Consider the following 25,655-nt stretch of genomic DNA (forward strand, 5'->3'; position numbering starts at 1 on the left):
TTCCTTTCCACCCCCCCCCCTTTTTTTTTGTCATTCCACATGGGTCTTACTTTAAAAGCCCCGGTTATTTGCCTGTGCACCAGTGCCAGGATTTGATAGCTTATTTTAAAACTCTGGCTTGTTTGGCTGTATACTAGTGGCACGATTTGACAACTCATTTCAAGTAGCATGAAATAGTACCATCTGGACATCAGCATTTCCAAGACAAGTCTTCTGTATTAAGCCAGGAAAGGATGCAGGTCACCAGTACATTCTACTTTTGTCAAATCTTCATGGACTGTTTTTCTGAGATTGAGTTTGTACTTCTATTTCCTCCAGTAGAAGCCTACTTATTTTTCATTGATTTCCATTAAAGAAAGAAGAGCAGTGATCCAGGAACAGTTCATGAATTACATTATCCAGTTTAATTAAGAGTTTCTCCACAGAAAGAAAGTTTCTCTACAGATAGAAGACTCAGCATTCAGCCTAAAATGCAACTGTGGACAGTAACAGCTGAGGCTAGCAATGAACTTAAATCACAGCTAGTGCCAATTATTCCCTCTACTCATTAAGTGTACACTACGAATGATGTTACACAGCGTATCCTCTGTTTTAATATTTAGTAATATATAATAAATTCAGTATTTAGTAGTATATAGTAAATTTATCAGAGGAATAAAAAGCAAATTCTCTTCCTTACCTGTTTTAATTTCTGAGTTCTAAACCACTCAGAATCAGCCCAGTAATGGTTTTGTTTGAAATGTTCACATATTTTAAGTCAAAAAGTCAAAAAAAATTTTTTTTTACTGCTCATCTTAAAAATGTTATCAGGTCAATTAAATCTCTACAGTGAGTATACAGCTTAGAAACTGTATAAAATGCCCCTATTTTGCTGCTGCAATAGTATGATGGACAGGATATGAATTCTTAAAGTTCACCAATAAACCTGAGCTTGATAGAAGATATGCACTGGCTGAGAACTGTACCAGGGAGGGTAAGGAAAAAAAAAGCTTGCTGAAGCTTTTTCAGACCCTGACAGCTTGAACTTCATGATTATAGTGTGATGATACTTAAACACTTGCAAAAGATGAAATGCTATCAGGTGCAGACAGGTGCTGTAGAAGCAGTTCTCAGATTCTGGCAATAAATACCTCATCTCTCCTCCTCAGTACAGACACATGTTTAGAGAGGACAGGGTTTGATGGAGTCAGGTCATTCTGGGAATTGTCACAGCACAAGTTCACCATGTTGATATTACATTGCCATAAAATTCACTAGAAAAATATTAAGATTTAAAATATCCAACAGAACTCATCCTGTTGCTTGTAATCGCAGGAAAACTACTGTGTGATTAGAGATTATGAGATTTGGTCAAGCCACCAGGACCAGTTATGTCTCCAAAATTATCCCAAGGGTGATGTGAATTTTATTTAATTTATTTTGGCATGAAGGCCAAATTTTATTTTCAGCAGATCACACTCAGACTATTAGGTCATACAAATTGGGTCATACTACACTAACCAAAGAATTTCAGCTAGCCTTTAGTAACCTTTGGCTTTTTATGCATAGTGCCTACAGAACCCCGAAGACATAGCTTGGATTCGTTGCTGAAGTCTATATGGTACATTCACAAAATGGAGGGTTTGTCCCATAGAAAAAAAAATAAAGTATCAAACACTGCCATATGATTTCCATTGGATCAGATGGATAGGCACCTGGTGGCGGGACACAGAAGCTAGGTGCTTCTCAAGAGAAGGGATAAGAATTACTGACAGTTTGTTCTCTGATAAGGAGGAGGAAAAGAAACATAGTTGCAGCTTCGGGACACCATCTTAGCTAGCTAAAACAGATCCCTTCTGCTCATACAGATTTATACTACTATGGCAGCTACAAACTTTAGTATATGCTTGTTCCGGGATATCTCATCCCTGTGGGAATCTAGTCAGAAACCTTTCTAGGTGTTGCCCACATTTGCACAGTTTTCATGTGCAGTGATCTGTGATAGAAATAGTGTTAAATGAGTAAAAATGGCAGGGAAAAATAATTGTATTATCAGATAATTTCTCCACTAAACACATTGAAAGTGCCAAGAGAGCTGCATCACATAAGTAAAATAATACCTATATATGAGTTGTGTATGTATGCACATATATATATATATTTTATATATATATGTACACACACAGGATTCTGTAGATCAGTACTGACTTGAAATGTAGCTTCTTCTAACCTACATGACTATAGTTTTTAGAGCTATTACTTAGTTACTAGTGAATGTACTTTTTATCCCTATACAGCAACATCACTGTAGCACCTGAGGCACTATGAACATTGCCGTGCACATTTTGTGGTAGTGTGTTACGACAGGCTTGACTTCTGAGGCCATGTCTCCAGGGCAGTCAAAAGTACGCTTGCGACTTCCCCAGCACCCCCAAGCATCCGTCAGCTTCTGTCAGGCCCGGCACAGGGAGCAGTGAGTCAAGGCCATGCGGAGTTCAGTGGGAGCTGACTGCCTGAATTTGGGGGGCCCACAGAGACGCTGCATCCCACACGATGTTATTTTCTGAGATAAATGCACAGTGTTTGAGTTGCCAAACATAAAGCTGCAATAACTTCATCTCAATATAAAGGAGGACAACAGCAATAGTGGGAAGGGTAAAAACGGAATAACTAGTGAGTTGATTGTTTTACATTATCTTAGTTGTTAAAATAAATAAGCATGTAACTTCAAAATCACATTGGTACAGGTTGAGCCTAGATGCAAATCCAGCACAACGATATTTGTTCTGCAAATGCTACAAATGAAGTTAGTGAGGGCAGGGGAACAATCCCCTTCTGCTTGGGCAGGATCCATGGCTGGCAGGGAGGCGGCAGCAACCTCTCCGCAGCTGGGAACATGCTTCCCACTGCAGTGCAGTATTGGTGCCTCTCTCCTGTTTCAGGACAGCGCACTGCTGGCAAAACTAGTTGACACATCTGCTCATCAGCTACATCCATCATATGTGGTGCAGGATCAGGAGAGGAGCAGATACCTGACCTGACCTGCTAGCACCGTGGACACGGAGCGGGAAACGGGGCGGGAGGCGGAAGAGTCTGTGCTTAGTGAGAATGAGGTATGTGAAATCAAATGGAAGTAAAATAGTGAAGTACAATGTAGGAATTAAACATCTGGATTAAAAAAAAAGTTAATAGCTAATTTTTCTAGTCTGTAGAATTAAAAAAAACACTGATAGGATAGTGCGGTCATATGCCAGTGGGTGATATTTTAAGGCCATTCTGGTGTCTTCAAGAATTTATGTCAATGCCTTACAATTTTTTGTCAGAGAAATTCTTTTACCTTTTCAAATGGAGTTGGTTATACGTATAATATACAGTATGTGCTTAGTATTCACGCAGTTTATTGCTAGTGAGATTTTTTTTTACATTGATAACACTTTCTTAATTTGGAAATAAATCTAGCTTTAAATCTATTCAAACAGCAAAGTGCAGTTGATTTACATGATCGTTCTCCCTATGAATCATATACTATACACTGAGAATCTGCTGTGGGGGAAAACCATTCTCTCTTTTCCCTTGTGCACTGTAATGTGTCTGTTTCCGCAGCAATAATTTAACACTCCTAAATGTTGCCAATGAAAATCTTCTATTATTACAGTTCTGGGAAAGAGATATTAAAGCTTCTGAAATGTATGGCCTTGGGAAATGCTAAAAAGGTGGCACTGAATTCTTTGGATTAGGTGAAGCATTATTAAAAAAACATCACTTATGTATTCTAAATGTGGGAATATTTTTTTAATGAATGTTCCTAAGATATAAATCTTTCCTCAGTTGAAGTGAGATTCTCATAGGCAAAAAAAAAATCTCCAAAATTAGCATTAGGTATGATTGGGTAAATCTGAATGCAGAGCAATCTTTGCCATCACAAATACATCCTTATCTTAGTTTATATTTTTATCTTTTTTTTTTCTTTACTTAGTTTACATTTTTCAGTTCACATTTTAATTTCTTCAACCATCAGATTAACCCCAAAGTACTGGCCACCTAAAGGCAGTGTAAATAAAGCAGATCTGTAAACTATACACGCCAGACCTACCAAGCTTCTAATAGGTAGCTTATGGGCTGCTTCTTCATTTAACAATTCTGTTCTTTTTTCAAGTATTCATTTAAAGCATGGCTGCACAACACAGGAATGAGATCCATCTATCACAGGGTTAATGGCAGACCACGAGTTTACTGTCAGTCTTTTCTTCTAGAGTTGTGTATAGCGCTTACAATAGCAGATAGACTGTGGAGTATTTCAAGAAAGGCTCCTAAGTTTAAGTGCCTGTCTTCTGTCTAGCTTCTGTCTTTACAGACAATTATTTAAAACTAGAGCTCCATAGTATTTCCAGAGAACTGAAATCGCCCTTGTTGATTTTAATGAAGGTAGGTCTGTGACTTCCATACCTAAAAAACATTTTCTAAGGTTTACCAGTAGTCAGATAAATCACTTATATCAACAGTTACTCTAGAAGAACAAAATTAATAATCCCTTAGGCTTCTCTCATATACTGTGGTTCTATATATGAGCCTTTCTTTACAGATGTGAAAGATTCATAATTCATGTGTGCCTAAAGTGTCTATGAATTATGACTCGATTTTCCATAAATGAAAGGTCCATCCAACTCTTCAGAGGTAAGATAATCTCTTCAGTAAATTTCCACTAGTATTTCACAGCTTGAAGAGTCATCTTTTAGCCAATCTCAAGCCAGACTTTGCTTGTAGATTTTAATACTCGAATCTGATTATAATCATATATTCATGTGGACACATTTTTATACAGTGCAACAGAACATTTACTAAACACAGTAAACTGGGCTTTTTGAGGGGACCCTATTCTACAGACAAGTCAGTTTGCAAAATTTTAATCAGGAGCAAAATGTAAGGTAAAAGAGAATTCAGTGCATTTTGGAGTACTTTGAATTGTATATTCTGTAACATCAGGAACCAAAAATATCAAGCAAAGGAGAATCTGAAGGAACATTTATTGTGTTGACTATTCAGTGGGAAGCATGCTGTTGCCAGGCTGCACTATGTATTTTGGCTGGGATTGTGCTTGCTAAGATTTGAACTGTGCTTCAGCCTTAGATACATGACAGTAATCTGTCATTTATTAAAAAGGTAAAAATGTAATTGGATGTATGTGTACATTTTTGAATGAGAAGAGAAATATTTACACAGTTGAGTGAATAAGACGCTGATATTGTGATGGCATTCCTTGAGAAATGGAAACATCATCTCAGCAATTTTCTAGTTACATACATACAATTTATAAATTGCTTATATTTATTTTCTCAGGGTTGTCTGAATTTATTGCCACTTAATATTTCTACTTAATAATAAGACAACTTAGGTGTCTATCAGAAAAACTTAAGGCAATAAGACATACTAATAAGCACATCTGTATGTGCCCTTTCTTACATTAAAGGACACTTAGCATTTCTATGTAAATATTAAATAATATACTTTTGAATTCTTTATCATCTTTAAAAGAGAACTAGCACTTACGACATTACTCTCAGAGTATGCACAGTGCTGTAAAAATCAGCTGTTCCACTTTTCTTACACAAGTATTCAAATTCTTATAAGAGAATTTGAAAAAGAAATTACAGAAAGAAAACCCTCTGAAGACAGAAGAAAAGGCAGTCCTTTTGTCAGATTCCTCCGTGAACTGCAAATACACCGCACGTACAGCAGGACTAGCCATTGCAAATTCCCATGTCCTCTGAGAAATCATTCTAACCGCAGTTATTAAAACTATGCCTGAAATATTACCTTGAAAAGCTGAAAACTGAAGTTTATGCTCTGGAAACATAACAAAGGAAGGGCAGGCAGATCAGGTATCTAATTTTGTTGTGGCTGTAGGGCTGCATCCCTTACAAATAGTCCTGCAAATGAACCTGCAGAACTGTGCTTCCCCCCCACCCCAGACACGCGCTGCTAGAAAGCCAGTATGTAGCAGCTGATGATACGACAGCTCTCCCACCTTTAGTGCACCTTTTCATAACTCTTTACAGGCCTACACCTTTTAAATGCCATCTACTCCTGACGCGTACTCAGAGTGTCTCACAGGACTACTGTAGTAAGTGACTGTTTCCTTCTAGACAGTGTAATCAATGACACCTTCTCCTTCCTTCACTGGTCTACCCAAACAGTTGTCTAATGCTTCAGAAAAACATCAGCTGACAGAACAGGTTTTGAGTGGGAAAATGCCTGACTGAATTTTAACAGTCTCTGTCCATTGCCAATGGAAAAACCTACAGCATCTCACTGAGCAGTAACGGACACTGGATCTAGAGGGAGAGTAAAGATAGGAAAGAGTCAACTCACCTGTATCTAGTCAAGGACAGAGACTGAAGGGTTTTTTTACATGAATTCTAGTATACACATTCCATATTGCAAATATAATGGGAAATAAAGGAAAATGAAATTAGTTTAAATTATTCTAAAGATAGAAAAGAGATAAATCCTACTTTACCTAATTGTCAAAGACACTGCTAAAAAATAATGGTTAACCAAAGCAGTGTGGCAAGAGCAGTATAAAGTAGGTTAATCATCTTAAGCTCATGCAAACCATGTTACCCTCCTTAGTCTTGTCCCAAAGGTACAAACATCATTTGTATTTCAAAAAGAGCTTAAGAGAATATACTTCTTTCTTTTCTGTTTAATAAAGATTTGGACCATAAAGAAATCAACCTAAACTTTTTTGAAGTTCTGTATTATTATCCAGTAAAAAGTAGAATAGATATCTACTACAAACTACTAACACAAACACATGCAGTTTTCTGAAGTCAGTTTTAGTATGTAGTACAGGCAAAGGCTATCCAATCCAATACCATCTGTGTAATACAGTGAGGCTGGATTCTGATAACTACATTATGTTGCAATGGGAGAGTCCTGAAAATACATTTCTTTCATACCCTAGTCCACGAAAAGAGCATCCCAATTTAAGAAGCAGGACTGGAGTTGATTATTCAGTGAGATAGTTATGAATGTTAGTTTTTAAACAAATTTTTTAGTTAGGGAAACACTTTCGTACACTTCTCTGACCAAGGAAATGAAGGCAGAGTAGGGAGTGAGAGAACACCCTGAATCTGACTAAAGAGCCAAGTTATTAATACCTTAATGTAGATCACTGAGGTACTGTGATTTATGTCACCATGGACCCCACAAGAAATCATCTCTTGTCAGTGACTGTAAGTGTTTTGTTACAGTCCTGGAGCCAAACACTAAAGAGCATCATGCCTTTTAAGGCAAGAATGCTTAAAAGCTATAGGTCAGATAAATCTCATTTTTACTTTCATGTAATAGTGCGCAAAAAAATTATGAATATTGGCTTGATTCTTTTTCAATTTCCACAAGGACTGCTGGTTACTCTGAGCTTATGCAAAACCTCTGCAAGCCTTTCTATGTATTCTGAAGGTGTGTTAACCAAGAAAGATAAAACAATCTTTTGCAGAACATTCCTTAAAGCTGTTGTAGGTATGTCCCATCTTTATATTTGCTGATCTGGACCAATAAATAAATAAGTAAAAGTTTTGATCTCTCATCATTTTTTTTTTTTGTTGCCTAGAAGTTTGTAGCTGAATGCAGTAATCATGCTCCAACATTCTCCATTCCTCTATTTAAACATTTCCTGCTATTTGCACTAGCCAGACACGACATACGTTTGAATGGCAAGTGACACTGTCCTGAGAGACTGGGTTGAATCCCAATCCTTTCCTGCTTATCTGCAAAATTCTCCTGGTTTCTAACAAAGAGCTGCCAGGCATTGATCTCCTGTCCATCTAACCTAGAAACCTAAATTAGGTGCTGTGACTAGCTCCAGAGAAGGCAACGGCGAAGCTCCTACTAAGCTGAGAATCCTCAGTCCCAGATACTAAGTAATTTGACTTGCTCATGCAGCTAGATAATCTCTGCTAAATTCTGACAAAGCCTTTATGCAAAGCATATTGCAATATGCTTTACACGTAGATGCTCCCCATTCCACGGCGGTGTAAATCCATACTGTATCAGTGAAGTCAATGTACCTAATTTACATCATCTGGGGATCTGACACAAAAATACTGCAAAAATAACTACAAAAGGCTTCCTCAGCATAATGGTCTTAGAGATGAAAAGCAAATATGAGAGACAAAAAGCCCCCCCAAAAAAACGAATAACCACATTTAAAAGAGCAGCATTTGCTTCATGATTTGGTTTTTTTAACTTGCCTTCTCAATTTTAAATTTTGTTACTAATTAATTGTTACTAATATGTATTACTGTAGGACTGAAAAGCTGCAGTTTAGCAAGGAATAGACTACATTAAATCTAAGCAGTATTACTGTGTTTTTTTTAATTTTGTGCTAATAAAGTGGAACTGAACTCGTGTAATTGAGATTAAAACCCTTGAACCAAAATGTCTGTCATTTGACTTCTCTTCTCCAAATTAAATAGCTCAACAAAAATTAAAAAAGCTGATTACAAATGAATACAAATTCCCACTAATTTTTATTAGATTCAGATTAGCAAGCCACCTCTCTACTATGTATTTTGGCTACTGCTTTTCTGGAGAATGTAGCTTTCTCACAGGCTTTTGTTTTCTTTTTTGTTTTCTTTTTTTTCTTTTTTTTTAAGATAAACTGTGTATATGTTACATTATCTTAAATGTTAAATGTGTCCTAATTTTGTACCTGAGTTTTGGGATAAAAATAGAATTGGCTAGGGAAGTTCACAAGTTCTCCTGGGAAGACTTGTGAAAAACTTTGGGTTTTATCCTAATACTATTACTGTAAGAAAGTTTTGATTAATTAAAATGAAATCTTAGCAAAAATTAACAAATATTTGCTATTTAGTTTTAGTTTAAAAGTGCATTTATCTATAAGGCACTCACGACTTCAGATCTGGTGCACAGGCCAGATACGTGTCTATGACTCACGTAACTTGCAATTCACAGTATTTTCCATATACAGATTAGTATTCCCATCGTTTTCTATAGCAATGCCAGTTTCAGACTGACAGTGTCAATGTTACCTCATTGCTTAACCCTGCTCTTCTTGTTGCTGCTAGTTTTCACATATTAGCTTTAGAAATCAAAAGGTATCCATATTTATAATGTTTATTTAAGACACCTCCCTAGCTGATTCTTCTCACACTGGTAATTTAAAACATGTTAATTCTTTTTATTCCTTTATAAAAGGAAATATGTGGATGTCAAATGTTCTCAAGAGCCCAAATTGAGCTCTTCAGGCCAATTTTGTGCTTTCTTCAAATTGTACATTTCTAAGGAGTGGAGGGTGGGAAATGGAACAAGCTAGTTTGAATTTTATGAAAAAAATCCAAAAGCTCAGATTCTCAGCACACAGATGAAAATGAATTGCTTATATAACACTTCTAAAAGTAATACCAGAAACTTGCATTTCTTTCTAGAAACTGAGTGATCTGGTAGCCAATACAAACTTTTTAAAAATAATATGTTACGCTAGATTCATGTTTATGTAGTGTCATTGAAAAGCTTTATAAACATCACAACGGAGAAAGCAAATTTTTGAGTAAAACAAGGTAAAATTCTAACAACTGACCAGAAAATATGCACAATTTAATTTCTATTTTCTGTTTCGGGTACTTACTTACATTGCAGCTTTCTCAGTCTTCCTTACAATAGTTAAGTTAGAAAGAGGTTCAAAGTGTTAAAAATAAGTAACTTTTTTTTTTTTCAATAGACAAAGCATCAGAAGTTCCTCATTCTTTCATGTGGAAATTAGAGACCAGTTGGTTGGACATCAGTTATTGAAAAAAATCATTCTGCAAAAGTTAAATGCCCTCTGGAAAAGCATAGTTCAATTAAGAATAGTCTGCCCGAATCAGTCAGAGAAGGTCACACTTTCCTGATGCACAGGAGTAGGACGAGGATGTTATTGTCATGACTGATGAGAGGGATTCAGGAGATTAATGATACTGGGATTTGACAATGCCCAGCCCTCAGGAATTAGTATCGATAGCACAGTGTTAGGACGTAAGGGGTAAATGAGAGTGCTAGAAAAACATGCTATGGAGAGGTGGAGAAAAATGCATCTGAAAGCTTGGATTTTGAAGTTGTTGTGGGAGGAATGATGTAGGTCTAAATCTGACTTCTGTTACATTCATACACTTGGTTTGGGATGAGGACATTGGATTTTTTTTGTTTTATACTGCAACTGGATTTCAAAGTGTTCATATTATGTAATGTACCAGTAGAGGACAATCAAGGTTTAGCCTATACAAAAGTGAAGAGTATAGCATAAATATACTTTGCATCCAAAAATGAGAAAAAGACATCAGGGAAGACTTGGTGAGCACTGCCCTTCTGTGTATTGCCAAGGGCAAGAAGGTGGCATCCCATCTCAGCAAAGCTATGGGACGTAGTGCAAACAGGGCCTTGTTGCTATTATTTAAGATGCTGAATAGGCCCAAGCTGGACATCCACCCATCACAGGAGACTAACATTGCTTTGCCCCATGCCAGAATCTGAGCTCTTTACCAAGTCTTCGGACAAAAGCAGTTGTAAATTAAGAGGCGTGTACATAGCCTACATTCAGCAGGCTTTGGCATGTGTGCCTGGAAGATTTAGCAGTGTGAAAATATTTGTAGTAAATTCTGTCAGCACTTCTTCTGGAACAAAAGACCTCCTCTATGAATTTTAAACTACTCAATATAACTTAAAAGAGAAGAACAGACCTAGTATAGAAATTTAAGAGCTTTCAGTACCACAAAGAAGTTGTCATCTTCTATGAAATACAGCAAGTTTTCAGAGTACTTGTAAGAGCTATGTCAGATTCACCTTACAAATTCTGAGATTTTCTTATAGTTGCACTTGTTGTCTCTGAAGTACTTAAGAATATTTAATGTTTTATGTTTTTTCCTAGATGAGATTTTAGACAACACAAAGAAGTAATCAGTATTATGTGTACAGGTCAGTACCTGAATTCTCTAATATGTCTCTGAAGAAGTAAGATTTCCAGATGGTAAAGAAATTGAGCTGGTTTCTTAGTGAGACAAAGAGTAGGAGCTAAAGGAACTGTGGCAAATGCAATGCCACTGCTATCAGAATATTTTGGAGCAATGGAAAAGGTATACTGTAGTTCAGGTATGGGCAAGCACTCCAGCACATTATCGTTTTACCCAAGCCACTTTTACATAAAGGTTTTAAAACAGAACCAAGTTACCATGGAAACAGATTGTAGCAGAGACTGTTACTGTAAATTTTTTTCTAGACAAGGATAACAGGATTGACAGGTGGGCTGTAAAAGGAGGATGAATACAATTTTGAGTTAGGCATGATGGCTGTTCCCTCTACCTAAAAGCGTCTTTTATAGCTCTGCTTTATCTCTGCCATTTTCAGCAGTGATACATTGACCGTAATTCAAAAGGAGCTCCCCCCGAAACGAACCTTTTATTCTGTCCTAATCCTGCTTGCCTGGGGATGTATGTGCTCTGGAGAAAAGAACCGAAGGGCAGGGTACTCCGCTTATTTTCCCAAATTATCATGTCTTCCCTGAGTCATCAGGGATGAAGAGTCATCACTGAGGAAACAACATCTGCATAAAGTGACCTTCGCTGCCAGTGTTTAGATTTTGCTTCTGAAATATGTTCAAGGTACTTTCCCAAGATAGCCCAGAGGTCTCCTGGTGCAATACAGAGGGAGGTAATGAGGGACCAAAGTATTTTCCGCAAAGAAGTATCTCTTTTCCCATTCTTAAAATTTTTTGAAAATACACATATATGCTGCTATCTGATTCAAAGACAAAAGCATCTTGCTCTGGAAATCTTTAGTAGTCTGCTATAAAGCATGATGGCAAAAATAATAGAGATGAGAGGATACAGCCCTCAAAATTGGGGGCTAGTTTTAAAAAGGGAACTTGGCAGAGAATGAGCAACAGCAGAGCATTTACCTTTTCCGCTTAGAATAGTTAACTGTCAGAGCTAGAAAACATTTCAGCACATGAATATGCAAATATCTTTCAAAGTCTGTGCAGGAAATTTCTACCTGCTGTGCTTAATTTCAGAATACTGTGCTATCATTAGAGAAAAATAGTTTTATTTTCCAATGCAATTTCCCACCAAAAGGAAGTAAAGGTATGAGGGGAGAAGGGGGAATTTTTTACTTGATCTTGTCCCAATACCCTTCTGGTCTTAAGTTTCTGCTTTTTGGTTTTGGTTCCCGGCTGGGGTTGTGTTTGTACATGTCATCCTGATAGGAACCATAAAGCAATTTTCCTCAAGATTTTAAGAGGTTTGCTGTCTGTCACCAGTAGTCACCACTGCCCCCAGTCCCCTAGAATCACAATACATAGCCACCTTTTCCAGCAGGTTTGTCTGTCTTACAGCTACCTAAACGTAGTGGCAGCAGGTAGTTGTCAAAAGCCAACGTACTTCTCAGCTGCAGCCTCCCTCGGCCTTCCTAGGCGCCGTGGGACGCAACTGGTGCCTTCTGCAAACTGAGCACAGATAACACGGTTCTTGGGTGTATTGATGGATTTCCAGGCAAATGATCAACTATTTTGATTAATATCTTCCCCAGGAAAAGCTGGGCACCTTAATGAAATGTGGCATGCTCTGAGGAAATGCCGGTAACATGTTAAAGTACATCAACATGTAATTAATCACAAAGCTGCAGTAAGTGATGTTACTGTTACTTGCCCAATCGATGTCTGTGTTTATTATACGTAAGGTTTTTTGGCAGTGAGACAAAGGGAGTAAAACAATTCCCGGTGCAAATGTTGCTCTTGATAAGCTGTGCAGGTTCATTTTGATTCGGGGTTTTGGCCACCCTGTTCTACTGGTGCGTCCCTAGGGCAGCGAGGCGGTGCGGCCGGCAGCCCGAGGCAGAGGCTCGGAAGTCCTTGGATGCAGCCCGCAAGGCACTGAAGAGCAGGCCCGTCTCTGTCACGGGGCAGAAGCCATTTTAAGGACTTCCATAATTTTTGTCTTGGTACTTACATAAAGCCTACATGAAAAAAAGCCAACAAATACTGTCATTGTCCTTCTGAAGGAAGTAATTCCCCCGTGAATACAGAACTTGTTTTAAAGATATACTTTTAACTTTAGAAAAGCTGTCCTAGGAGTCTGCAGTTTAATTTAATTAAAATTCCTTGGTACCTTTTAAATGTTTCCAAATTTTAGCTTTTATTAAACATCTCAGAGGAGTTAATTATTTTTCATACCTGCCTGTATGACAAAAATATGTCATCTCAAATAATTGTGATCAAATTCCCTATACAGGTGTTTATAACTATCTTGGATTTAATTAAGGAAGTCAGAGCATTAGAAATGAGATTGCCGGGAACAGCCAAGAGGGTCAGTTAATAAAATAGAACAATACAATTTTAATTTACAAATTTATGCCTAAAAGCCTAGTTCTCCATTCAAAAGCAAAGGTGGGAAAAGGAGGCCTAAGGGTTCTGGCAAAAAAAAAAAAAAAAAAAGAATGATAAAACAGAAAAGGAGACAGACCAGCCTCCCCCTACTCTTGCAATTCCCAGCACAGGGAGAATTCCTGCAAGCCTCAGCACAATTCCATGAAAATCACTGAGTGCTGCAGAGGCATCACAACATGGATATGTAATGAACTTCAAGATTAGGCCTAAAAGGAAACAGATCAATGCTGCAATTTAGCTGGCCTTTGGCCCTTTTAAATGTGACTGGTCATGCTGAAGATGTTGCTTGGGCTTCAGAAGAAGAGTTTCCCAAACACTAGTAGTTTCTGTTTTTCCTAAGCCTGCATGTTTTGTTTTGTAAAACACTTCCATTACTCAGGTATCTTCTTGTTGCCAATTTTTTTTTTTCAAAAAAGGAAATTACATATACGGGTTGAGTGAAAATCCACACTGTGAATGGATTTAAGTGACTAGCAATATAAAAATACATCACTGTTTACCTGTACAAGCTTGTTATTGCATCAAAACTTGACCTCCAACCTCTCATTTTATCTTGGTGTTCATGCAAGACAGAAGAGTAATAAAAATAAGCCTGTCATTTACCTATATATAACTTATGGATATTTGTCAATACAGGTTTATCAATATACAATCTGCACTGGTTTAATACGACACGGGAGCAAGGCAGCAGTGGAAAATGGCAATGGATATGATGCAGTTGAGCATGCAAAAGAAATTAAGGATGAAGGGGCAGAAGAGTTTCTGAAAATCAGGTAAGGAATTTGAGTGATTCTCTACAAAGATGTAAAGTATGCAAAGAATTATATGAAATAGCGATGCTTATCTTGCCCCTTCTAATACTTCTGAGAATTACTGCTATGTGTCTATATATAATATATATACACCCACACATACACACATATCTATATACATCACACACACTACTTAAACCTACTTGCACAATGAATTTCCCTTTTGAGCAATATTGTCATTACCTTCAGTACAAATACTGTAACAGCATTTGACATAAACCTCTTTTTTAATAAAATCCACTCCATTTTATGTTTAAATGAAATGCTATTATTGTTTGATAGAGAAAACCAAACAAGTATATTTTTACAGGGGAGTAAAAGAGAGCTTTGCCACATGTGTTACTATTCTTTCTCAATAAATCGGTTCAAAGTTCTCAAGTCTTAAACTATTCCATCCTAGTACCTAGCTCTCTTGGCATCACATACTTGCTTTAGAAAAGCAAGAGCAGCATGACCTACCTCTCCCTTTTTACACACTGATGACAAGTGGGGTGTTCATTTAGAGCTAGAGCACACTTCAGCACTTAAGCCTGACTCAAAGAGAGTAAAAATATACTTGCCAAGGAGCAAAGTTGGAGAAACAAGGAGCAACAATTCATCCTTTGCTCTCCTGTTCCCATATTTTGGGGAATCAAAATTTTCTTTACCATTTGTTGTGATGCAGTAGGAACAATAAAACTGATGGCAACAGTACATTCTCTGCAGCCTACAACAATCTCGGAAGCTAAGCAAACTGTATGCTGCATGATGCTTTTCACTTGCTTGTGACAGAAACACTCTTAAATGTTTAGATATAACTTAATTTTAGAATCGATGGAAACTAAAATTTTTGCCACAAACGTAAAATGGAAAAAATATTCACAGTATTATATATCCATCATTTGTCTGCCTACACTATCCCTACCTCCTTCTCCTAACAAGACTAAAACCAATATCAATAAATCAAGAGGCGTCAAGTATCAAAAAATGGATCGTTACAGGGTGTGACATTCCCCAGAGTTACAGCATCAGCTTTTTGCTTCTACTTAGGCCACAAAATAGAATTCTTTGTAAAGTCCAGCCTTACAGGAGAAGCACTGAATACTCCTACCAAATGACTGTGTGTTACGCTTAACTTTTTTAGAGCTACCTCTAATTAATTTCCAGACAGCATGTTTCAGATTCCAAGCCTATGGAATTTACTATTTTACTAACACATTCTATAAATCACAAGGAGCTCTACAGAAAAAATACCATACCCCCAAATATTCGAATAAAATCCCCAAATCTCTAGTCAAGCCTCCCAAACTACGTAAAATTCATTATTACTGTTACATCACAGCAATTACATGTTACACTGTTCACGATTATGCAAATACTGTTGCACTTTTTGCCATTTAGTAAGATTACCACATATAGAGACATTCTCTCTCTTTGTATACTGTTGATTTCTGCAAAATGAGAGCTGCTGTATTTTTACAAAAAAAAGCTCAGGGTAGCAACAAGAGAAGCAGCATAATACAGCCAGCCAGAGTTTCTTTAGGAGATGCAATATTCATCAGTTACAAATTCGGGAATGTCATATTGTAAACAGCCACATGAGAAAAGGTGCTGTGTGGAGTTACAGCTGATTCCATTTGCCATATGGCACGCTGTTACTGTGTATTAGCTTGGGGAGTGTGCTAAAAGTGAAACAGAACAAAACATACTCAAGGTATATAGAATAATAAGCAGAAATTGTATAGTTCTTGATTATAGCAATAAGGTCTGTAACCAAAATGGAGATGGAACAAAGAATGAGAGCTGAATGTGCACTATAATGTTCTCCAGCTACTAAACAGTAATATACTCTTATCAGGAATATTTAAACAGGGAAGAAATTGCCAGCTACCATACATAAAAGCCTACAGACAGCCTCAAAGAAGACTGACTCAAAAGTCAGCAAACACTATGTACAGTTCTGCACACAATACAATAATACAGTTTTACATCAGATTCTCTCGGGTAGATGGAAAAAACATTAAACCACTGATCTCCAAAAGGAGAATTCAGATGCACAGCTATAACAAAGTAATCAAATGAATGATTAGAACAATAATTAGGGGGAAAAGCACTTGCTGAAAACAGTTAAAGAATCCTAAATTAATTGTGGCAGTTATAAATCAGAACAAGTGAGCCTTTTCAAAGGGCTTAAAAACTCCTAAAACAAACAAGCTCTCCAGACCTCAATTTCAGAACCACCTTCCTTTTGTAATGTATCAGAACTCAAAAGCAAATTATTGTTAATCTATCCAAAATTCATGCAAGGTTTTTCATTGCAGTTACTTTCCTGAAAATGCCTGCTATTCCATCTGGCATTCTCTGCCTGCACATTCAATTCCCCTCATGCCAATAAACTGACTTTCACCCCTCCGCTCTCCAGTCCCACACTCGGAGGTGCACACAGACTCTGAAGCAAGCTCCAGCCAAGGTCATCTCACTCTCTGAGAGCTATTATTCAGTCATAACTTAAATTTTAAGTGAAAGACTTTATGATACCAAATACCAGAAATTTACAGGCTTGCTGTTTTTTGGAATAGTTTGGCTTGAAACATTGTAGTCCATTAGATGAATCATTATAAGATCTCTTATAAAATTATTCATGCTAATTGTGCAGTACTTCAGATCACATCTTCAAAGCTATCACCTATTCAGGTGTTCAGTATGAGCAGCCAAAAAAGGGGAAGATGGTTCCTTTCACGTAGATATTCAGCAGGAATACATCAGAAAAATTCTACTAAAACTTAGTATTTCCTGTTAGGTATTCTGTATTTCTACCTCATGTTAGCTTTTACCAGCTATGAGGAAGACAACTATTAAAAAAAAAAAACATCAGAGAGACTCAATGTCATTTAAAGACACTAGGCCTCCCCGTTAAACGAACACAGGGCCACGGCTGCGTGGCCCTCGTAGGCTTTGCCATCCTTACGCTGACTACCAGCCCCTCCTTCCTGCGTACTGTTTCCCCTGCCAGGGCAGGCTCCTGCACAGACGTATGTGCCCGCGTGCTGCCAGGACCAGCTCAACTCCACTGCCCTGCAGACTGGTTTATACGTTTCCATATCTCAGCTAATGTTAGCAGCAACTCATGACACGTCCTGCTCTGTATTAACAACTAAGAAGCCTTCACACCGTTCAGTCCTAATGTCACTCCTGCTTAGTCCACACAAAATCCTCTGTTCCAGCCATGAAAAGAGGCTGCAGTAAAAATGACTGAAGTCAGTAACTGAGGGTCGTTTTTCTGTGAGAGATAAAGGGTGTTTAGAGAAGGATGGAGGGAGGAAGGAAGAAGGAAGCTTGTTCACACTGTCACACTCAAGGAAGTTCTTCCCTTTGAAGTTAGAAGGATCGTGAATGTGCGCTGGCTGACAGTTCAAGTTCAAAGACTGTATCTTGTTAACACTTGCTGTATTAGCCACCATTTCTCTCTCACCCTCTTCATTAAAGGAAAGCTACATAATATTACAGGAGAGTAATATTTGTAAAGATTCTGGATTTTCTTTTTCCCTAGAAGATTGTATTCAATTCCACACTAATGTAAGATAACTAGTGTTTGACAGAATGAGTATTTATCTAGCCTAATAAATAGTGAATTTGCATCTACATTTTACATATTTTACGATTTCTCTTCTTCTGATAAACTCTGTTACCTTGACAACAAGCATAAATTAATGTTTTATTGCATGAAGAATTTTAAGTGTAGAAATGAGAGTTGGTAATGAAAAAATAACTTTTTTGAAATACTTAAATTCTACTAAAAAGACAAAAAATGTTTAATTTTAATTTAATGGAGTGTAAATACGAATGAAATAATATCTCAAACTAAAAATCTCATCATAATATAGTAATTATTATTACTATTATTTTTAGTAATTTAACTCACTGTTAAGTTTCACATTGAACCACTCAGCAAAACAAACAAAAAAAATTAATAAATGAAAGAGGTTTTGAGTTTAGGTCAAGGAAAGAAGCATTCTCCAATGAAGCTTTCTCATGACATTTGAAAATTTTCTGCTGGTGATTTAACTAGTTAATTTTTGATTAACTGATACTGACAGTATTAGAGCAATTATTGATTATGTGAGATATGTACGCTTTCAGAGTCTTCAGTTAGTTTAAGATAATACAGAAGGGCAAAAAGTTTGCTATGCTTCACAGTAAAAATGTACACTTACATTAGCAGGAAAAACACAAATGAGATTTTTTTTATCTAACTACAATTTTTAAATAGCCAAGGAAGGGATGGCGACAACGTCTTAAGAGAATTTCAGAGAGGACAGAATCTTCAAGACATACTATGTAGTATGTATGTAGTATGTTATGCATTAGAAAAGCTTAACACCAGCTATACTGACCCAGGTCTTGGTGAAGAGACAGCATTTAAAAATTTGGAATATTGGTCATATAAACTGAAATTGTAAAATTCTTAGTTTGATCATTTAACTTTTATTTCAGAAGGCACTTATATACTCTATTCTTTAAATACACCTTTAGTGAACTTGAAAAACATCTAACTATCATATGTTTTGGAGGTGCCTAAGGGTTAAGGAAATACAGTTGCTGTATCTATTTTAGGGTTTCTTGTGACATCTATTTAACTGTCAGTTCTCATATGCTTCTTTGAGAAAGATGCTCTGCTGGATATTCGCAGTATATAATGAACAGATGTTATTACTACTCTGCTGATTCATGTTAGAGGACTTATGTCCTTGATGGAATATAAAAAGTGGATGAAACTGTAAGGAAACAGCATAGTATTGTAAACAAAATATTTTGAATTTCACTGTTTTTTTTTTAATGAGATTATTCACAGCAGATTATAGACTTGTTTTCACACTATTCTATTTTAAACTTAAGCCCTTTTTATGCCATCAACAGCTGACAGGCACTGACAGAGCCTGAGCTGTTCACTCAGCATGATCTAGATTTGTTGTAGTCCAGAACAGATCTCAACATCATTCGAGAGTAAAGGACCATGATACACCTTTATGGTCCAACAGTGTTACTCACAATGTTATGAATTTTCAGTGGCATACTAGGCAGATTCCATTTTAAAAGCTCTGCCTTTTAAATGTAATGCTTATGTTGTACATTTGCCTATTTAAATCACTACTAAAGGTACTGAGCTTTTTTCTACCCTTTCATTCTCAAAGATGCGCATGTGTTTTGAATATTCTTCCTAAAAAACAAAACAAAACCCCAAACAATTATTTGAAATAAGCAACAGATTTTGAAAACTAAACATTAGAAGTTCAGAACAGTGTAGTCTTTCTGAGTTAATTTTGCTTGAAATAACTTCCTCTGTGCTCAGATACCACAGTGAAGGCTCTACCACCCTTTTTTACATCCTCATCTCCAGAACACTTCACCTCCTGCTCAAGCTTGCATGCTAAAAGTGCTTTTCTGGAACAGACTAGTGAACTACGTGCTCAGATGAGTGCTGCAATTTCCTATTTTTAAAGCCATGTGTCTGCAATAACACCATGCTAATAACTAGATTACAATTTGTATATAATTATATAAAAATAAACCTGCAAAGTTGTCTAAGTCTCTATCCAAACAAGGTGGGAGGGTTTTTTTAGATTGGAAAATACAAAAAACTGAAAATTACATTTAGAATGAAAACAGCACTTTTGTAATTCCTTGATTAGCCCACCTGAGGACCACGTGATTTCTATAGAATGGATGAAAAAATAAGTTATAAATTCCTTTTTACTGTTTAGAACATTATTTAATTTTTTTGACATCAAAGTTGACAGTAAATGTGATTAATTGTAGCTCATAATTGGAGTTTCATTCCAGTGGTTATTGCTTGTCAGTATCAATTAATAGCTCCACAAAACCCTCATTCATTTCACAATATTAAAAAATGATGGCTTATGGAAACTATGCTAAACGAGCACATTCAATTAGATTTTGAATTTTATAGTATATTGAATAACAGTTTACGGTTTTATGACAGCAGCGATGGTTTGTTGTTGAATGGTTATCACACTACTGACATGGGTATTTTTCGGGAGAATTGCCATTGTTAAAGTCATATTAGAAATGGACAACTGCGCATTACTGTTCCTTTGAAGGTACAGGGATTTTTAGTCTTTCTCTGTAAAGATGATTTTGAACCTCCACTAGATTTTGTCCCAATATTTGATGAGTAAGATGCTATAGTTAAGGGATGTGAAGGTTTTAGCTCCTCAGTATCAAAAACTAGCTGGTATGGCACGTGGCACAACCACGTCACAAGTCTCCTGCCTGTGTTGGATGGGGCTGTAGATACAAGGCAGTAACGTTTCATCGAATCATTTCCAGAATTACAAGGAGAGAAGAAGGGAACTCCATAATGGGAAGACTATTGATTTTGGACAGGCACTGAGAAGCATCCTAATCTTTGCATCCTAATCTAAATAACTTCCTGCAGACAAAAAGAAAGGAAAAAGAATGGAAAAGCAAAAGGAATTGAGGGTTAGCAGAGAGCAACACATAGGGGAGAGAGAAAAGGGTGGTGTAAGACAAAGTATATTGAAAACCTGCAATCTGAACCAAAACAGGACAAAAGATTAGACAAGAAAAATAGGTACAGAGTTTAATGTGAGAGACTGGAAAGTTTTCTGTGACAATCTTAAACTCACCGGAGTAAATTTTAAGTTTCTTGACTAAAATATCAGGCTCTGAAATCTAACAAACTTATTAGATAGATCATTAAAATACAAGCATACTAGTAAAAGTTCTGGCCTTTGGGAAGTCTGCCATTGACATCGGCAATTCATCTAACAGTTCAACAAACAGTAGGAAAGGGAACAATGTGGAGAAAGAGCTTTAGAAAGATTCTCAAAGAAATTTGGGAAACTTCTTTCTAATTAGAAATGTTTGGAAAATAAAAAATGAAAAAAAAAATCCATAGTTTAATAAATTCACAGTTATAAAATCACGATTAAAGAGAACAAAGTATAAAGCATGTATGTCAGGAGTGATACAAAAGGACAACAGAGTTCAAAAATGCAATTCAGTTCTTTTGTATGTAGCTCTAATCTAATAAACCTTTAATCTTTCTATCATAGGACACAAATTCAGGCATTAAAGCTCCTGTAGATCCAATTCTAATCTCTTATTCAGATAAATCGGCTCCCCAGTAATGCTGAGATTTGATAATACCAACAAAAAAGAGTGCCACAATATATTTTCCATCTCCAGCATTAAATTTATTGGTTGGTGGCCTATTCATTTGAGGATTGAAGAAGTTCTTTTGCAAGACAAAAGTGGAGATTTTTCTTTTTTATGTTCTGAACCCTTAAATATGGAACAGGAATATTCCTTTTCCCTGAAGTCCACTACATCTGATTCCTTCTGTGACTTTTGAGGTAATTTTTTAACAATGATAAAAGTACATTATGCTGCCTAGTCTCTTGAAAGCACAACCACACTGAGTCTTTCTTGTATGAGAGACTTTGTATTCACAGTCTTAGTTCAGTTCAACTACAACATAGCAAAATCAAGCATAATCCATAAAAGTCAAGCACAGATTCTTTCTTGCATGTGTATACATAAAGGTAATGCTACTTGAAGTCAGCAAAAGCAGCAGCTATTCAGCACCTGAAAAGGCTAGTAAAACTCTCCAGGCAAAGATGTCAAACTCTTAAATATAAATTAAGACACTAACAAATGGCTTTATCCTCATTTTTTGCAGCACAGTATTACCATTATGAGTATGTGTAGAATTTTTCAGCTTCTTAATCAATTCAGACACATGTAAACATAAGCTACTGCTACAGGATAGCTAGGCATGGTGTATGATTGCACCCCAGGTCTCCTGTCCTTATACCCTAGTCAAAAGGTGGATACAATCCCAATCTTAAAGAATGTTTGGGGCTGTACACCACTTCCCTGAGTCATTCCAATATTCCAAGATTGCATCATGTAAGGAAGCTGGCCACCCAGCACCCGCACACACTATATAGCCTCCTGGCTCCTGGATGAAAATCCTGGTGCTTTTATTAAATTGTTTTTCCTTAAATTTTATGCTTCTTCCAGCCATTCAGTGCATTTGATAATGTACCCAGAGAGTAATGAGGAACGTGAAATAAGTATCCTGGGTGAAATCCAGTACCTTGAAGTCAACTGATATTTTGCCATTGACTTAAATGAGGCCAGAAGTTCTACTGTGAGCCTCAGACTTCCCCTTAAGAAACTCAGCCTATCTCATTTGAGAATTCCTTCTCAATCTCTACTCATATGCGTGATAAACCTACAATAATAATTTGACTAGATTTAGTATCATGGTTACGTGCAGTGTCATTCTTGTTACATTTATTGCAATCATTTGCAGTTAAGATGCATCTGGAAGAGAAGCTTATGCAGAGCATTCCTGAAACTTCAGGCAATTGCACATCTTTTGCCTTAATACTGCTTCACAGCTGTGATCTGCACCCAAACTTCCACTGATCTCCAGATAACAACCTCAGTTTACTTTCACAGTATCTGAGACAGTACACTAATGGGTATCAGTGGTGCGTAAGATCCTGTTCAGTAGTGTGACTTGAAAAGCATCTCTAAAACAGACAATATTACTATAGCTTAGAGCATTAGAAGAATACTTTTCATTATAAGTGAAAGTTTTGTGTTGAAAATTCAGTTTCTTGGGCTCATGAAGAATCGGTATTTACGGGCTAAATTTCATTCTGTCTAGCTGTTGATCTTGGCAGGTGCATGTATGACTGTGATGCGTAATGGAGATCATATTTAGTCCTCCATATTTAATCTGGAGTTTTTTGCTAGGCTGTAATTAGGGTATTTAGGAAACTGGGGGGGGGGGAGTGGAATATTAGAAAACCTGTTAGTGAGTGATCTAAATTGTTACTTTCCATAACAGTTATTTGATTAGGATTGTTTAGAGATATTCTGCCCTCATCCTTTATTCATGTTTCAGTTCTTATGAGTGAAGTTACATTTTCCTTGCCATCCTTTTCTCAAAATGTTGGACATAGAATCATTTCAGAAACTTAGATTCTTTGAATGATAGTGTATTAGCAGCACTTTCTTAATTACCTCAGGTTTTGGACACAAATAGTTTGAGAGATACAATGCTTTAAGAGAATCCTGTGGCAAAATCCATATTGGCATTGGGAATTCTTCACGTACTGTTTCCAAAATACAATAACAAAACAACCAAGGGAATTAGACTTTAGTTCTAAAAAAAATCAGAGGAATGGAAAAGCCATGAAGTCAGGGCATAACTAGGCATATCAGATCCGCAATAGTTGTCCTTTTGGTGTGCAGAGTCTAGCTTCTGCATACTTTTGTGTCTTGGGTCACAAAAGAACTTGGGTTAGGTAATTAACATATACATAAATTCAATAGTATAAGACTCATCAGAACACACAACAATTCCGATGTGTTGAATCTCAGACCAAGCTGTTTGCTGCTTTGAAGAAATGTTTGTTTTTTTACTATCAGTAGCATCTGCAAGTATTGAGGATAGCAAAGCCAAGCAGAACATAAGTTGCAGGCAGAAAGGAGGAACTGGCCACGTGAATACAGTTTGTTAGAATGAAACTGAGGTTGTTTGACTGTGTTTTGTAAACTCAGTCAGAATTTCTGCTGCAAAAGCATTAGCTACTCCCATCTTTTCAGGGGGATGTTGCATACCGTACTCTCTTGTCCAGAAAACTACTCTTACTATTTTGGAGTGAGGTGGGCACAACTCCCCCACTCCATTATGTATTGTGCCTAAGAAGACTATGTTTAACTTCAGGGATAAAGATCATCATTTACCTTTCCTCACATCTGTGACTTCTAGAGTTGGAAGTTATTCATTACAAGTGAATGTTACCTATTAGAGACTTTAACCTGATAATAGAGGAAATAATACATATATAAAAAAAAACTTTATTGCTGCTATATGGTTACTGTAACACTTAGTGATTTCATTCTTGAATCACAAGAGAACAAGGACTGTTTTAGCCTACACTAATTTGAGTTAAAAATTCTCTCTGGTACTCTTGCTTTACACACACAGATTAAGGTCACATGAAGAGCTTCACTACAATTTTCAGCCTCTTCAGTATTTGCTCTCATTTCACAATAGTGGAGACTGTGCAGTAATGGTAAGGAGTTTTCTACAGGGATCTATGTCAGAGCCTCTCTTTTCACATCGTTGTTATGTTTATCGGGTGCATAGGTTTCAAGCATTTACCTTCTCTCACTTGTCCTTACCTTCTATAACTTACACCTAATAAATAGGGAAGAGCTCCTCAGAGCTTTACTAGCAGGAGATAATTGTTCTATACACTCTGCAGCATTCTCTCTAGTGCTGGGACATCCATCAGTTGGTAATGGTTAATTACTCTGTGAACTTGCAGTTCAGTCTCCTGAGGAGTGAAATTAAATTCTGTATTCTTAGCTTAGGAGAACATAGACTCAAAACACACAAACACTTTACCTTTACCTGAGCATTAGAAGCAGCAGTTCCTTGTACCTGTGCCAAGGTGTCGCAGGCCTGACTTACATTCCAAGGGGCACTCGACATCTGCTGGTTACCTCAATGGCCAGAGCTGTCTCTTTGCACCTAACACAAACCAGATGACTAAGCCCTTTCCTCTCAAAGAAAGGCTGGTTATCTCCTGCTCTAATCCTGCAAGAGGCTCTACAAACTACTACAACAAAATGATTTAGGAATGCCAGGAATGCCCCGTTCTGTCTGGCCCCTCATGTTGCTCACCCTTGTCTGACACTAACAGGCCCGGCGCGAGAGGGTAACCAGACTCGGAGCATGGGCAGTGCTAGCAATCTAACACTTCTTTCATCCTGGAAGCTCTAGGACCACTTTGTCATCTTTTGCCCAAACTTAATTGGGTAGCTAGTATTTAAACTTGCAGCCTAGAAATACTGCTGATTCTATATGCATTGTGTAAACCATGCCCAGATACCTTGGAAAATACGATAAACAGAACTGGAAATACTCCACAGGAGCAGTTATCTCATGAAGACCTGTTTTTGTAAATCTGAAGTACTTCCTGGTAGCATTTTGGATTTGAAGAATTTTCACTGAATGGAAGTGAGAGTCATAGGATCCCTTGTCTGGAAGCCTGATGGGTTGCACAGGAGGTCTAGAAATTTCTCAGACTTTTTAGTTTGCGGAAATTTTAAATAAGTTCTTAGACAAACTGCAATCAACTTCTTGCAAAATCTTCCATTATTATGCTTTTTAAGGAATATTTTTATTTTCATATCTATTTCTCAAAATAACTGTAAGTTACTCTAACAGCTCTAAGTGCTACCTTTAAATTTGGGATATGATTTCAGACAGTCATATCCTTATATCATATCCTCATAGCAATGCAGAATTTAGTACTAGTTTCCCAGGAAAAGCTCTTGGGCAAATACAGTTATGTCAGTAAAAAAGACAAAAAAACAAA

General features: G+C 36.9%; 1 protein-coding gene across 2 annotated transcripts in view; it reads left to right on the forward strand.

Annotated features, from left to right (window-relative positions):
• Positions 1 to 25,655, forward strand: part of B3GALT1 (beta-1,3-galactosyltransferase 1) — a 197,749-nt gene that overhangs the window by 75,910 nt on the left and 96,184 nt on the right. For both annotated transcript variants that reach the window (XR_009958757.1, XM_062578585.1), the window contains exon 2: positions 14,051 to 14,187. The gene's annotated coding sequence lies outside the window, so the exon portion shown is untranslated. The remainder of the gene's footprint in view (positions 1 to 14,050; positions 14,188 to 25,655) is intronic.

The sequence above is a fragment of the Rhea pennata genome, chromosome 6, assembly GCF_028389875.1.
Source record: "Rhea pennata isolate bPtePen1 chromosome 6, bPtePen1.pri, whole genome shotgun sequence".
Lineage (NCBI taxonomy): Eukaryota > Metazoa > Chordata > Aves > Rheiformes > Rheidae > Rhea > Rhea pennata.